Below are 15,819 nucleotides of genomic sequence, written 5' to 3'. Positions count from 1 at the left end.
TGAAAATACCAAAAAAATCAGCTCTTCGGTGTGGAAGTATTTCAACAGAAATGCGGACAACATTTGTCAAGCCGTGTGTTGCCTTTGTCAAGCTGTAATAAGTAGGGGTAAGGACGTTAACCACCTCGGAACATCCTCCCTTATACGTCACCTGCAGCGCATTCATAATAAGTCAGTGACAAGTTCAAAAACTTTGGGCGACAGCGGAAGCAGTCCACTGACCAGTAAATCCCTTCCTCTTGTAACCAAGCTCACGCAAACCACCCCACCAACTCCCTCAGTGTCAATTTCCTCCTTCCCCAGGAATGCCAATAGTCCTGCAGGCCATGTCACTGGCAATTCTGACGAGTCCTCTCCTGCCTGGGATTCCTCCAATGCATCCTTGCGTGTAACGCCTACTGCTGCTGGCGCTGCTGTTGTTGCTGCTGGGAGTCGATGGTCATCCCAGAGGGGAAGTCGTAAGACCACTTTTACTACTTCCACCAAGCAATTGACTGTCCAACAGTCCTTTGCGAGGAAGATGAAATATCACAGCAGTCATCCTGCTGCAAAGCGGATAACTGAGGCCTTGGCATCCTGGGTGGTGAGAAACGTGGTTCCGGTATCCATCATTACTGCAGAGGCAACTAGAGACTTGTTGGAGGTACTGTGTCCCCGGTACCAAATACCATCTAGGTTCCATTTCTCTAGGCAGGCGATACCGAAAATGTACACAGACCTCAGAAAAAGAGTCACCAGTGTCCAAAAAAATGCAGCTGTACCCAATGTCCACTTAACCACGGACATGTGGACAAGTGGAGCAGGGCAGGGTCAGGACTATATGACTGTGACAGCCCACTGGGTAGATGTATGGACTCCCGCCGCAAGAACAGCAGCGGCGGCACCAGTAGCAGCATCTCGCAAACGCCAACTCTTTCCTAGGCAGGCTACGCTTTGTATCACCGGTTTCCAGAATACGCACACAGCTGAAAACCACTTACGGCAACTGAGGAAGATCATCGCGGAATGGCTTACCCCAATTGGACTCTCCTGTGGATTTGTGGCATCGGACAACGCCAGCAATATTGTGTGTGCATTAAATATGGGCAAATTCCAGCACGTCCCATGTTTTGCACATACCTTGAATTTGGTGGTGCAGAATTATTTAAAAAACGAGAGGGGCGTGCAAGAGATGCTGTCGGTGGCCAGAAGAATTGCGGGACACTTTCGGCGTACAGGCACCACGTACAGAAGACTGGAGCACCACCAAAAACGCCTGAACCTGCCCTGCCATCATCTGAAGCAAGAAGTGGTAACGAGGTGGAATTCAACCCTATATATGCTTCAGAGGTTGGAGGAGCAGCAAAAGGCCATTCAAGCCTATACAATTGAGCACGATATAGGAGGTGGAATGCACCTGTCTCAAGCGCAGTGGAGAATGATTTCAACGTTGTGCAAGGTTCTGCTGCCCTTTGAACTTGCCACACGTGAAGTCAGTTCAGACACTGCCAGCCTGAGTCAGGTCATTCCCCTCATCAGGCTTTTGCAGAAGAAGCTGGAGACATTGAAGGAGGAGCTAACACAGAGCAATTCCGCTAGGCATGTGGGACTTGTGGATGGAGCCCTTAATTCGCTTAACAAGGATTCACGGGTGGTCAATCTGTTGAAATCAGAGCACTACATTTTGGCCACCGTGCTCGATCCTAGATTTAAAACCTACCTTGGATCTCTCTTTCCGGCAGACACAAGTCTGCTGGGGTTCAAAGACCTGCTGGTGAGAAAATTGTCAAGTCAAGCGGAACGCGACCTGCCAACATCTCCTCCTTCACATTCTCCCGCAACTGGGGGTGCGAGGAAAAGGCTCAGAATTCCGAGCCCACCCGCTGGCGGTGATGCAGGGCAGTCTGGAGCGACTGCTGATGCTGACATCTGGTCCGGACTGAAGGACCTGCCAACGATTATGGACATGTCGTCTACTGGCACTGCATATGATTCTCTCCCCATTGAAAGAATGGTGGAGGATTATATGAGTGACCGCATCCAAGTAGGCACGTCACACAGTCCGTACTTATACTGGCAGGAAAAAGAGGCAATTTGGAGGCCCTTGCACAAACTGGCTTTATTCTACCTAAGTTGCCCTCCCACAAGTGTGTACTCCGAAAGAGTGTTTAGTGCCGCCGCTCACCTTGTCAGCAATCGGCGTACGAGGTTACATCCAGAAAATGTGGAGAAGATGATGTTCATTAAAATGAATTATAATCAATTCCTCCGCGGAGACATTGACCAGCAGCAATTGCCTCCACAAAGTACACAGGGAGCTGAGATGGTGGATTCCAGTGGGGACGAATTGATAATCTGTGAGGAGGGGGATGTACACGGTGATATATCGGAGGGTGAAGATGAGGTGGACATCTTGCCTCTGTAGAGCCAGTTTGTGCAAGGAGAGATTAATTGCTTCTTTTTTGGGGGGGGTCCAAACCAACCCGTCATATCAGTCACAGTCGTGTGGCAGACCCTGTCACTGAAATGATGGGTTGGTTAAAGTGTGCATGTCCTGTTTTGTTTATACAACATAAGGGTGGGTGGGAGGGCCCAAGGACAATTCCATCTTGCACCTCTTTTTTCTTTTCTTTTTCTTTGCATCATGTGCTGATTGGGGAGGGTTTTTTGGAAGGGACATCCTGCGTGACACTGCAGTGCCACTCCTAGATGGGCCCGGTGTTTGTGTCGGCCACTAGGGTCGCTAATCTTACTCACACAGTCAGCTACCTCATTGCGCCTCTTTTTTTCTTTGCGTCATGTGCTGTTTGGGGAGGGTTTTTTGGAAGGGACATCCTGCGTGACACTGCAGTGCCACTCCTAGATGGGCCCGGTGTTTGTGTCGGCCACTAGGGTCGCTAATCTTACTCACACAGCTACCTCATTGCGCCTCTTTTTTTCTTTGCGTCATGTGCTGTTTGGGGAGGGTTTTTTGGAAGGGACATCCTGCGTGACACTGCAGTGCCACTCCTAGATGGGCCCGGTGTTTGTGTCGGCCACTAGGGTCGCTAATCTTACTCACACAGCTACCTCATTGCGCCTCTTTTTTTCTTTGCGTCATGTGCTGTTTGGGGAGGGTTTTTTGGAAGGGCCATCCTGCGTGACACTGTAGTGCCACTCCTACTAGATGGGCCCGGTGTTTGTGTCGGCCACTAGGGTCGCTAATCTTACTCACACAGCTACCTCATTGCGCCTCTTTTTTTCTTTGCGTCATGTGCTGTTTGGGGAGGGTTTTTTGGAAGGGACATCCTGCGTGACACTGCAGTGCCACTCCTAGATGGGCCCGGTGTTTGTGTCGGCCACTAGGGTCGCTTATCTTACTCACACAGCGACCTCGGTGCAAATTTTAGGACTAAAAATAATATTGTGAGGTGTGAGGTATTCAGAATAGACTGAAAATGAGTGTAAATTATGGTTTTTGAGGTTAATAATACTTTGGGATCAAAATGACCCCCAAATTCTATGATTTAAGCTGTTTTTTAGTGTTTTTTGAAAAAAACACCCGAATCCAAAACACACCCGAATCCGACAAAAAAAATTCGGTGAGGTTTTGCCAAAACGCGTTCGAACCCAAAACACGGCCGCGGAACCGAACCCAAAACCAAAACACAAAACCCGAAAAATTTCAGGCGCTCATCTCTACATCCAAGTAGGCACGTCAGACAGTCCGTACTTATACTGGCAGGAAAAAGAGGCAATTTGGAGGCCCTTGCACAAACTGGCTTTATTCTACCTAAGTTGCCCTCCCACAAGTGTGTAGTCCGAAAGAGTGTTTAGTGCCGCCGCTCACCTTGTCAGCAATCGGCGTACGAGGTTACTTCCAGAAAATGTGGAGAAGATGATGTTCATTAAAATGAATTATAATCAATTCCTCCGTGGAGACATTGACCAGCAGCAATTGCCTCCACAAAGTACACAGGGAGCTGAGATGGTGGATTCCAGTGGGGACAAATTGATAATCTGTGAGGAGGGGGATGTACACGGTGATATATCGGAGGATGATGATGAGGTGGACATCTTGCCTCTGTAGAGCCAGTTTGTGCAAGGAGAGATTAATTGCTTCTTTTTTGGTGGGGGTCCAAACCAACCCGTCATTTCAGTCACAGTCGTGTGGCAGACCCTGTCACTGAAATGATGGGTTGGTTAAAGTGTGCATGTCCTGTTTATACAACATAAGGGTGGGTGGGAGGGCCCAAGGACAATTCCATCTTGCACCTCTTTTTTCTTTAATTTTTCTTTGCGTCATGTGCTGTTTGGGGAGTATTTTTTTGAAGGGCCATCCTGCGTGACACTGCAGTGCCACTCCTAGATGGGCCAGGTGTTTGTGTCGGCCACTAGGGTCGCTTAGCTTACTCACACAGCTACCTCATTGCGCCTCTTTTTTTCTTTGCGTCATGTGCTGTTTGGGGAGTGTTTTTTGGAAGGGCCATCCTGCGTGACACTGCAGTGCCACTCCTAGATGGGCCAGGTGTTTGTGTCGGCCACTAGGGTCGCTTAGCTTACTCACACAGCTACCTCATTGCGCCTCTTTTTTTCTTTGCGTCATGTGCTGTTTGGGGAGTGTTTTTTGGAAGGGCCATCCTGCGTGACACTGCAGTGCCACTCCTACCTGTTCCACAGGTGAAACGTACGTCAGAACAAGGACGTCCAAACAGTGACGTCTCTGCGGCTTCGCCCTCTCCGGAACGGGCGGCCGCACGGTCTCAGACCTCGGAGCACGGTCAGCTTCGTCTAGCAGGTTACACCGATCGGCTGCCGGGACACTTATATCTCCGGAAGCGGTAACTGTATATGCTACATTTGTACTTCAGTAGCGCTACAGACCTTCAATTTGGGTCTAATTACTCTAATGCCTGCTCCATATGTGTATTTAGGAATGAACCTATTAACTACTAATCAAGGAATAATATTGTAAGCACATGGAAAAATAAGACTTTCATTTATATTCTATATACTTTTTCATTTTTCCATTTTTTTCTCTTTTTCAATTCTTTTTCATCATTTTTTCATTCATTTTTTACATTTTTTCATAAAGGTTTAAATTGTAAGTTGCCAATACCAACATTGCTATCATTATTCCCACATGGGGACAAAGGCAACAATTTTTGCTGTTCGCATATAATGTTTGCTACTTTGTATTCATTTCAGCAAGTTTACAGGATGCAAAACCTACACTGTGGGACTTGACAAATCCAGTACCCACGGTTACCACCAATTAGGAATTGCATGATCATTTGTAATTATCTCTAAATAGAGACAAGAGAACGCTTGTCATTAATTTTGTGCAACACAATCAAAGTTTATTGCCTATTTACAGTGGACACTCTCAAAGTGGCAACCTCCAACACTGCATCCACCGTTTCTAAATAGGGACAAGCAATACTCTCAACACCGTTGCTCTGAATTAATCAATTCAAGTCCAGTGTCCATCCATAGTGGAGACACTCAAAGTGGCAATCTATAACATTTCAGCTATATATATTTTCCCTCTGGGTCCTAATGCCTAAGTTATATTCATCCTTCAGGTTTCAATTTATTTATTTATCCACAGTCATTAAGCGATCATCACACCAGTCCTATTGATTGGAACTCCTTAGTGGATCATTTAATTTTCAAATTAACCCAACAAACACTTTAATTCCTGATACAATTGGCCCACGGCCATACTATCCTGAATGCGCCCGATCACGTCCGATCTTGGAAGCTAAGCAGGTATGGCCTGGTCAGTACGTGGATGGGAGACCTCCAGGGAATACTAGGTGCTGTGGGCCCTTTTCCTATCAGGAAATCCAATCTCATCCTTTCTTCTTGTTTTCTCAAAGCTTACCATATATTCCGATTGGTCTGTGACCCATATATACTGTTTCTTTTAAACAATTATACCATAATTATATCTACATTTTCACCTGTTACATCTAGAACCATATTTGGTACAACGGCAATCTAGATAAATTCAATTGTAATATTATTATTTACTTTTTGTTCACCCAAGCGAATTTTAATAAGATAATCAATAAAAGTTAATTTTTAATCTTTTTGAGGTAGGACTCAAAGGGGTCCCCTCCTCAACCAAATATTCCTTTCACATTCTTTTCTATATCCAATTAATGAGTGCTTCCACACAAGGTTATTTTGTCTTTCTCTTGTCTGTTGTCTGTAGGTTAACTACAAAATCCATGGGAGCACCGCCAAAGTTTAGTACTATTTATAATTTGTAATAATAGTCAGTATTTTGGTACATACATTTTTTCGTCCAATCTCAAACACTTAATTGTAAAGCTGGTGCAGATCCACAACTTTGTTCTTACGACCACTCCTAGATGGGCCAGGTGTTTGTGTCGGCCACTAGGGTCGCTTAGCTTACTCACACAGCTACCTCATTGCGCCTCTTTTTTTCTTTGCGTCATGTGCTGTTTGGGGAGTGTATTTTGGAAGGGCCATCCTGCGTGACACTGCAGTGCCACTCCTAGATGGGCCAGGTGTTTGTGTCGGCCACTAGGGTCGCTTAGCTTACTCACACAGCTACCTCATTGCGCCTCTTTTTTTCTTTGCGTCATGTGCTGTTTGGGGAGTGTTTTTTGGAAGGGCCATCCTGCGTGACACTGCAGTGCCACTCCTAGATGGGCCAGGTGTTTGTGTCGGCCACTAGGGTCGCTTAGCTTACTCACACAGCTACCTCATTGCGCCTCTTTTTTTCTTTGCGTCATGTGCTGCTGTTTGGGGAGTGTTTTTTGGAAGGGCCATCCTGCGTGACACTGCAGTGCCACTCCTAGATGGGCCAGGTGTTTGTGTCGGCCACTTGGGTCGCTTAGCTTAGTCATCCAGCGACCTCGGTGCAAATTTTAGGACTAAAAATAATATTGTGAGGTGTGAGGTGTTCAGAATAGACTGAAAATGAGTGGAAATTATGGTTTTTGAGGTTAATAATACTTTGGGATCAAAATGACCCCCAAATTCTATGATTTAAGCTGTTTTTTAGGGTTTTTTGAAAAAAACACCCGAATCCAAAACACACCCGAATCCGACAAAAAAAATTTGGTGAGGTTTTGCCAAAACGCGGTCGAACCCAAAACACGGCCGGGGAACCGAACCCAAAACCAAAACACAAAACCCGAAAAATTTCAAGTGCACATCTCTAGTCTGAATTAGCCCCTTTGTGCAGTTATCAGTATAGCATTTGAAATACCAAACAAATATATTATACTCCTGTCATGCAATATAAGGTGCGGCCCTTTAGGTCTAAATGTGCTGCATCGCAGATCACAATAATGTTGCATTTAAATGTTCACAATGAACAACTGTACGACAAGTGAGATACAGTACAGTTTTGTGAGAGTAGTCATATATGAGAGGGCAAAGTTCTACTCTTTGAAACGTATTATTCAGTTCATGTTGTAATGGCAAAAGCACTGTGCTGAGCTTCATTTCAATTACCTGGAGTAAGATGTTAAAATAGCAAAATGCTCAATAACAATCACTATTTTCCTGTTGTTATAATAATTGTGAAGCCTCATATTACCCAGAATTCAGTGCAAAACATGGCTTTCATATGATCAAGACCGGAGGCCCTCACAACAGAGGGGGTCATTCCGAGTTGATCGCATGTAGCAACTTTTTGCTGCTCCTGTGATCAGCTAGACGCCGCCTATGGGGGTGTGTATTTTAGCATAGCAAGGCTGCGATCGCTTGTGCAGCCCTGCTATGCTAAAAAAGTTTTGTGTAAAACAAGACTAGCCCCAGACATACTTACCTGGTGCGATGATTTCAGCGATGTAGGTCCCGGAATTGACGTCAGACATCCGCCCTCCAATCACCTGGACACGCCTGTGTTCGCCGAACCACTCCCGGTCAGTTGACGCCCCAGAATGCCTTCCTCCTGTCAATCTTATTGCGGTTGCAGCTGCAACCTCTTTTGTCGTTAGCGGCATAGCTGGCTGCGGGCAATGATACGCCTGTGCAATGTGGCCGCCGCGCATGCGCAGAACCGACCCGTTCGCAGCACTGCGACAAATAGCAGCGTGCGGACGGGTCGGAATGACCCCCAGAGTTAGATGTACACAATCTAAACAAATGGCACAAGGAAGTTTTCAGCAAAAAATGCTAACAAGAAAGAGACAGTGGAATCTTTTCTAATATACAAAAGATACTTAGATCACATGCCTAAAAATAAATTAAGCCACTAAGGGGGACATTTATTAAGTAGTGATAAGAGCGGAGAAGTGAGCCAGTGGAGAAGTGCCCATGGCAACCAATCAGCATTGAAGTAACATCTATAATTTGCATACTCTAAAATTATACAGAGCTGCTGATTGGTTGATGGGGCAACTTCTCCACTGGCTCACTTCTCCGCTCTTATCACTGCTTAGTAAATGTCCCCCTAAGTTCCCCAAAAGTGAGTCAAGCATATAATACATTGCATGTGTTATTGCAGTGGTTCCCAGACAGGGTGCCTCAGGACCAAAACAAATTATTTATTGTCAAAGTGATAGACAAAACCAGTGCTGGTGGCTGCTAATCATAAAATATGAGTTGGTAGCTTATCATACCTCCCAACATGACCCTCTCCAGGAGGGACAGCATGCTCTGCTTCTGGACTTTTCTCTTAATGTATGATTGTCTGCACCTGTGTTGAACAGGTTAATGGAAAGGAAAGGTGTTCCAGCACAGGTGATGACAATCATAAATTAAGAGGGAAGTCCAGGAGCAGAGCATTGTGTGTCCCTGCTGGATTGGGTCATGTTGGGAGGTATGGCTTATGCTAAAACAGCATAAACTGCTACTGATAAAATCGCATACTGGGGGATGAGATGCAATTCAAGATGCGATCGCATAGTGAAAGCCCATGCACGTGCAATGCGTTCGCGGTACATGCGCAGATGGTGAAATAAATGGCCTGTCAGCATACTTGCCTACCTGACCCTCACCATGAGGGAGAAAATGCTCTGTTCCTGGACTTTCCTGGTAATGTATGATTGCCATCACCTGTGGTGAGCTAGTTAATTGATAAGAAAGGTTTTTCACCACAGGTGATGGCAATCATACATTACCCGGAAAGTCCAGGAACAGAGCCTTTTCTCCCTCATGGAGAGGGTCAGGTAGGCAAGTATGCCTGTCAGTGTTTTTTGGAAAGTGCGCCCAGGTCTGTTCACCATATAAATGAACCTAAGGGTGACAGGTAAGCACAATTTACTTATTTTTAACATATATTTTTTAAATTTATAAATAAGTGACTTTTGGCCTAGCGATGCCTTTAAAAAAATAAGATTTTACTCACCGGTAAATCTATTTCTCGTAGTCCGTAGTGGATGCTGGGAACTCCGAAAGGACCATGGGGAATAGCGGCTCCGCAGGAGACTGGGCACAACTAAAGAAAGCTTTTAGGTCACCTGGTGTGCACTGGCTCCTCCCACTATGACCCTCCTCCAAGCCTCAGTTAGGACACTGTGCCCGGACGAGCTGACATAATAAGGAAGGATTTTGAATCCCGGGTAAGACTCTTACCAGCCACACCAATCACACCGTATAACTCGTGATACCATACCCAGTTTAACAGTATGAAAACAACTGAGCCTCTCAACAGATGGCTCAACAATAACCCTTTAGTTAACAACAACTATGTACAAGTATTGCAGACAATCCGCACTTGGGACGGGCGCCCAGCATCCACTACGGACTACGAGAAATAGATTTACCGGTGAGTAAAATCTTATTTTCTCTGACGTCCTAGTGGATGCTGGGAACTCCGAAAGGACCATGGGGATTATACCAAAGCTCCCAAACGGGCGGGAGAGTGCGGATCACTCTGCAGCACCGAATGAGAGAACTCAAGGTCCTCCTCAGCCAGGGTATCAAATTTGTAGAATTTTGCAAACGTGTTTGCCCCTGACCAAGTAGCAGCTCGGCAAAGTTGTAAAGCCGAGACCCCTCGGGCAGCCGCCCAAGATGAGCCCACCTTCCTTGTGGAATGGGCTTTTACTGATTTAGGATGCGGCAGTCCAGCCACAGAATGCGCCAGCTGAATTGTGCTACAAATCCAGCGAGCAATAGTCTGCTTAGAAGCAGGAGCACCCAGCTTGTTGGGTGCATACAGGATAAATAGCGAGTCAGTTTTCCTGACTCTAGCCGTCCTGGAAACATAAATTTTCAAGGCCCTGACTACGACCAGCAACTTGGAATCCTCCAAGTCCCTAGTAGCCGCAGGCACCACAATAGGTTGGTTCAAGTAAAAAGCTGATACCACCTTAGGGAGAAACTGGGGACGAGTCCTCAATTCCGCCCTATCCATATGGAAAATCAGATAAGGGCTTTTACATGACAAAGCCGCCAATTCTGACACGCGCCTGGCTGAAGCCAAGGCCAATAACATGACCACTTTCCACGTGAGATATTTTAGATCCACGGTTTTAAGTGGCTCAAACCAATGTGATTTTAAGAAACTCAACACCACGTTGAGATCCCAAGGTGCCACTGGAGGCACAAACGGGGGCTGAATATGCAGCACTCCTTTCACAAACGTCTGAACTTCAGGTAGTGAAGCTAGTTCTTTCTGGAAGAAAATCGACAGAGCCGAGATCTGTACCTTAATGGAGCCTAATTTCAGGCCCATAGTCACTCCTGCTTGTAGGAAATGCAGAAATCGACCTAGTTGAAATTCCTCTGTTGGGGCCTTCTTGGCCTCACACCAAGCAACATATTTCCGCCATATGCGGTGATAATGCTTTACAGTTACATCTTTCCTGGCTTTAATCAGCGTAGGAATGACTTCCTCCGGAATGCCCTTTTTCTTCAGGATCCGGCGTTCAACCGCCATGCCGTCAAACGCAGCCGCGGTAAGTCTTGAAACAGACAGGGCCCCTGCTGCAGCAGGTCCTGTCTGAGCGGCAGAGGCCATGGGTCCTCTGAGATCATCTCTTGAAGTTCCGGGTACCACGCTCGTCTTGGCCAATCCGGAACCACGAGTATTGTTCTTACTCCTCGTTTTGTTATTATTCTCAGTACCCTTGGTATGAGAGGCAGAGGAGGGAACACATAAACTGACTGGTACACCCACGGTGTCACTAGAGCGTCCACAGCTATAGCCTGAGGGTCCCTTGACCTGGCGCAATATCTCTCTAGTTTTTTGTTTAGGCGGGACGCCATCATGTCCACCTGTGGTCGTTCCCATCGATTTACAATCAGCGTGAAGACTTCTGGATGAAGTCCCCACTCTCTCGGGTGGAGGTCGTGCCTGCTGAGAAAGTCTGCTTCCCAGTTGTCCACTCCCGGAATGAACACTGCTGACAGTGCTAGTACGTGATTTTCCGCCCATCGGAGAATCCTTGTGGCTTCTGCCATTGCCATCCTGCTTCTTGTGCCGCCCTGTCGATTTACATGGGCGACTGCCGTGATGTTGTCTGACTGGATCAGTACCGGCTGGTGTAGAAGCAGGGATTTTGCCTGACTTAGGGCATTGTAAATGGCCCTTAGTTCCAGAATATTTATGTGTAGGGAAGTTTCCTGACTCGACCATAGTCCTTGGAAGTTTCTTCCCTGTGTGACTGCCCCCCAGCCTCGAAGGCTGGCATCCGTGGTCACCAGGACCCAGTCCTGTATGCCGAATCTGCGGCCCTCTAGAAGATGAGCACTCTGCAGCCACCACAGCAGAGACACCCTGGTTCTTGGAGACAGGGTTATTAGGCGATGCATCTGAAGATGCGATCCGGACCATTGGTCCAACAGGTCCCACTGAAAGATTCTGGCATGGAACCTGCCGAAAGGAATTGCTTCGTAAGAAGCCACCTTCTTTCCCAGGACCCGCGTGCAGTGATGCACCGATACCTGTTTCGGTTTCAGGAGGTCTCTGACTAGAGATGACAGCTCCTTGGCTTTCTCCTCCGGGAGAAACACTTTTTTCTGGACTGTATCCAGAATCATACCCAGGAACAGTAGACGTGTCGTCGGAACCAGCTGTGATTTTGGAATATTCAGAATCCAACCGTGCTGGTGTAGCATCTCCTGAGATAGTGCTACTCCCACCAACAACTGCTCCTTGGACCTCGCCTTTATTAGGAAATCGTCCAAGTACGGGATAATTAAAACTCCCTTTCTTCGAAGGAGTATCATCATTTCCGCCATTACCTTGGTAAACACCCTCGGTGCCGTGGAGAGTCCAAATGGCAGCGTCTGGAATTGGTAATGGCAATCCTGTACCACAAATCTGAGGTACTCCTGGTGAGGATGGTAAATGGGGACATGCAGGTAAGCATCCTTGATGTCCAGGGATACCATGTAATCACCCTCGTCCAAGCTTGCAATAACCGCCCTGAGCGATTCCATCTTGAACTTGAATTTTTTTATGTATGTGTTCAAGGATTTCAAATTTAAAATGGGTCTCACCGAACCGTCCGGTTTCGGTACCACAAACAGTGTGGAATAGTAACCCCGTCCTTGTTGAAGTAGGGGCACCTTGACTATCACCTGCTGGGAATACAGCTTGTGAATTGCCTCTAGCACAGCCTCCCTGCCTGAGGGAGTTGTCGGCAAGGCAGATTTTAGGAACCGGTGGGGTGGAGACGCCTCGAATTCCAGTTTGTACCCTTGAGATACTATTTGAAGGATCCAGGGATCCACCTGTGAGCGAGCCCACTGATCGCTGAAATTTTTGAGGCGGCCCCCCACCGTACCTGGCTCCGCCTGTGGAGCCCCACCGTTATGCGGCGGACTTGGAAGAAGCGGGGGAGGACTTTTGCTCCTGGGAACCTGCTGTTTGTTGCAGCCTTTTTCCCCTACCTCTGCCTCTGGACAGAAAGGACCCGCCTTTTCCACGCCTGTTTTTCTGAGTCCGAAAGGACTGTACCTGATAAAACGGCGCCTTTTTAGGCTGTGAGGGAACATGGGGTAAAAATGCTGACTTCCCAGCAGTTGCTGTGGAAACTAGGTCCGAGAGACCATCCCCGAATAACTCCTCACCCTTATAAGGCAAAACTTCCATGTGCCTTTTTGAATCTGCATCCCCTGTCCACTGGCGAGTCCATAAGCCTCTCCTAGCAGAAATGGACAATGCACTTATTTTAGATGCCAGCCGGCAGATCTCCCACTGTGCATCTCTCATGTATAAGACTGAGTCTTTTATATGCTCTATGGTTAGCAGAATAGTGTCCCTGTCTAGGGTGTCAATATTTTCTGACAGGGAATCTGACCACGCAGCGGCAGCACTGCACATCCATGCTGACGCAATAGCTGGTCTAAGTATAATGCCTGAGTGTGTATATACAGACTTCAGGATCGCCTCCTGCTTTCTATCAGCAGGTTCCTTGAGGGCGGCCGTATCCGGAGACGGTAGTGCCACCTTTTTAGACAAACGTGTGAGCGCTTTATCCACCCTAGGGGGTGTCTCCCAACGTGACCTATCCTCTGGCGGGAAAGGGAACGCCATTAGTAACTTCTTAGAGATTACCAATCTTTTATCAGGGAAAGCCCACGCTTCTTCACACACTTCATTTAATTCTTCTGATGGGGGAAAAACTACGGGTAGTTTTTTCTCCCCAAACATAATACCCTTTTTAGTGGTACCTGGGTTTATATCAGAAATTTGTAACACCTCTTTCATTGCTTCAATCATGCAACGAATGGCCTTAGTGGACATTAGACTAGACTCATCGTCGTCGACACTGGTGTCAGTATCCGTGTCGACATCTGCGTCTGCCATCTGAGGTAGCGGGCGTTTTAGAGCCCCCGATGGTCTTTGAGACGCCTGGACAGGCACGAGCTGAGAAGCCGGCTGTCCCGCATTTGGCATGTCGTCAAATTTTTTGTGTAAGGAATCGACACGTGCACGCAATTCCTTCCATAAGTCCATCCACTCAGGTGTCTGCCCCGCAGGGGGTGACATCCCTTCTATAGGCATCTGCTCCGCCTCCACATCATTATCCTCATCAAACATGTCGACACAGCCGTACCGACACACCGCACACACACAGGGAATGCTCTAACAGAGGACAGGACCCACCAAAGCCCTTTGGGGAGACAGAGTGAGAGTATGCCAGCACACACCAGAGCACTATATAATGCAGGGACTAACTGAATTATGTCCCCTATAGCTGCTGTTATATATACTGCGCCTAAATTTAGTGCCCCCCCTCTCTTTTTTACCCTTTTCTGTAGTGTAGACTGCAGGGGAGAGCCAGGGAGCTTCCTTCCAGCGGAGCTGTGAGGGAGAAATGGCACCAGTGTGCTGAAGGAGATAGCTCCACCCCTTTTTCGCGGACTATTCTCCCGCTTTTTTATGGATTCTGGCAGGGGTAATTATCACATATATAGCCTCTAGGGCTATATATTGTGGTATTTTTGCCAGCCAAGGTGTTTTTATTGCTGCTCAGGGCGCCCCCCCCCTAGCGCCCTGCACCCTCAGTGACCGGAGTGTGAAGTGTGTATGAGGAGCAATGGCGCACAGCTGCAGTGCTGTGCGCTACCTTGGTGAAGACTGATGTCTTCTGCCGCCGATTTTCCGGACCTCTTCTTGCTTCTGGCTCTGTAAGGGGGACGGCGGCGCGGCTCCGGGACCGAACACCAAGGCCAGTTCCATGCGGTCGATCCCTCTGGAGCTAATGGTGTCCAGTAGCCTAAGAAGCCCAAGCTAGCTGCAAGCAGGTAGGTTCGCTTCTTCTCCCATTAGTCCCTCGCTGCAGTGAGCCTGTTGCCAGCAGGTCTCACTGTAAAATAAAAAACCTAATTATATACTTCTTTCTAGAAGCTCAGGAGAGCCCCTAGTGTGCATCCAACCTCGGCCGGGCACAAAATCTAACTGAGGCTTGGAGGAGGGTCATAGTGGGAGGAGCCAGTGCACACCAGGTGACCTAAAAGCTTTCTTTAGTTGTGCCCAGTCTCCTGCGGAGCCGCTATTCCCCATGGTCATTTCGGAGTTCCCAGCATCCACTAGGACGTCAGAGAAAATGCTGATACTCTAGGGTGCCGTGATTCAAGAAAGTTTGGGAACCTGTATTGTGTTTATAAGGAGGCATATGCAACCATCATACCCAATTAAATAATACTCTACTGTGGTATGAAGTAAAGAACATTGGGCCTAATTCAAGGTTGAATGCAAAAATAACATTTCCCCAAATGGGCAAAACCATGTGCACTGCAGCGGGGGAAGGGGAGGGGGCAGATATAACATGTGCAGAGAGTTAGATTTGGGTGGGTTATATTGTTTCTATTCATGGTAAATACTGTCTGCTTTTACACTGCAATTTAGATTTCAGTTTGAAGTACACACCTCACCCAATCTAACTCTCTCTGCACATGTTATATCCACCCCCCATTAGGTGAAAATGTTATTTTGCAATCAACCTTGAATTACTGTAGGCCCATTATCACAGTAATGTACTGTATAAACAAAAAATGCCAAATCGCTTAGTAAAAACCAGCAACAACTGCGTAATATGGACACAATAAATTGTGAATATCACAGGAAGTCTATTTAATAAGTGCAGATGTCTAGTAATCCATGATGTTTGCTTTCGTTGTCTAATTTGCACAGGATTGATCAAAGTTTATTGCTGATTGCGTCCCCTGAGTCACTGCACACCTGTACTGCTCCACACAGACAATAGATGCACTGGAAAATCATTTGTGTTTGTGGTTTCTACCTTCATTACAACTGATTCTATACATTGTAATTCTCTGTCCCTTTAGTGCGTGATTATTTAATGTACTTACATTTTCTCTGCATGACTATTGTACTAAAAATATCATAAACATGTCTAAAAAGAAAAACAAGCAAACTCCATATTGTTTCATAGTTTAGCCCAGACATATGGCAAT

The 15,819-nt window shown here is 46.9% G+C and overlaps 1 protein-coding gene and 1 pseudogene across 1 annotated transcript in view; one reads left to right on the top strand and one right to left on the bottom strand.

The window, feature by feature from the left end:
* Nucleotides 1–15,819, bottom strand: part of LOC134927416 (sodium channel protein type 5 subunit alpha-like) — a 782,837-nt gene that overhangs the window by 308,995 nt on the left and 458,023 nt on the right. The window lies entirely within an intron of this gene.
* On the top strand, nucleotides 5,672–5,789 carry LOC134930696 (5S ribosomal RNA; annotated as a pseudogene).

This window comes from Pseudophryne corroboree, chromosome 5 (assembly GCF_028390025.1).
Source record: "Pseudophryne corroboree isolate aPseCor3 chromosome 5, aPseCor3.hap2, whole genome shotgun sequence".
Classification (NCBI taxonomy): domain Eukaryota; kingdom Metazoa; phylum Chordata; class Amphibia; order Anura; family Myobatrachidae; genus Pseudophryne; species Pseudophryne corroboree.
This window is presented reverse-complemented; position numbering and strand designations above follow the sequence as displayed.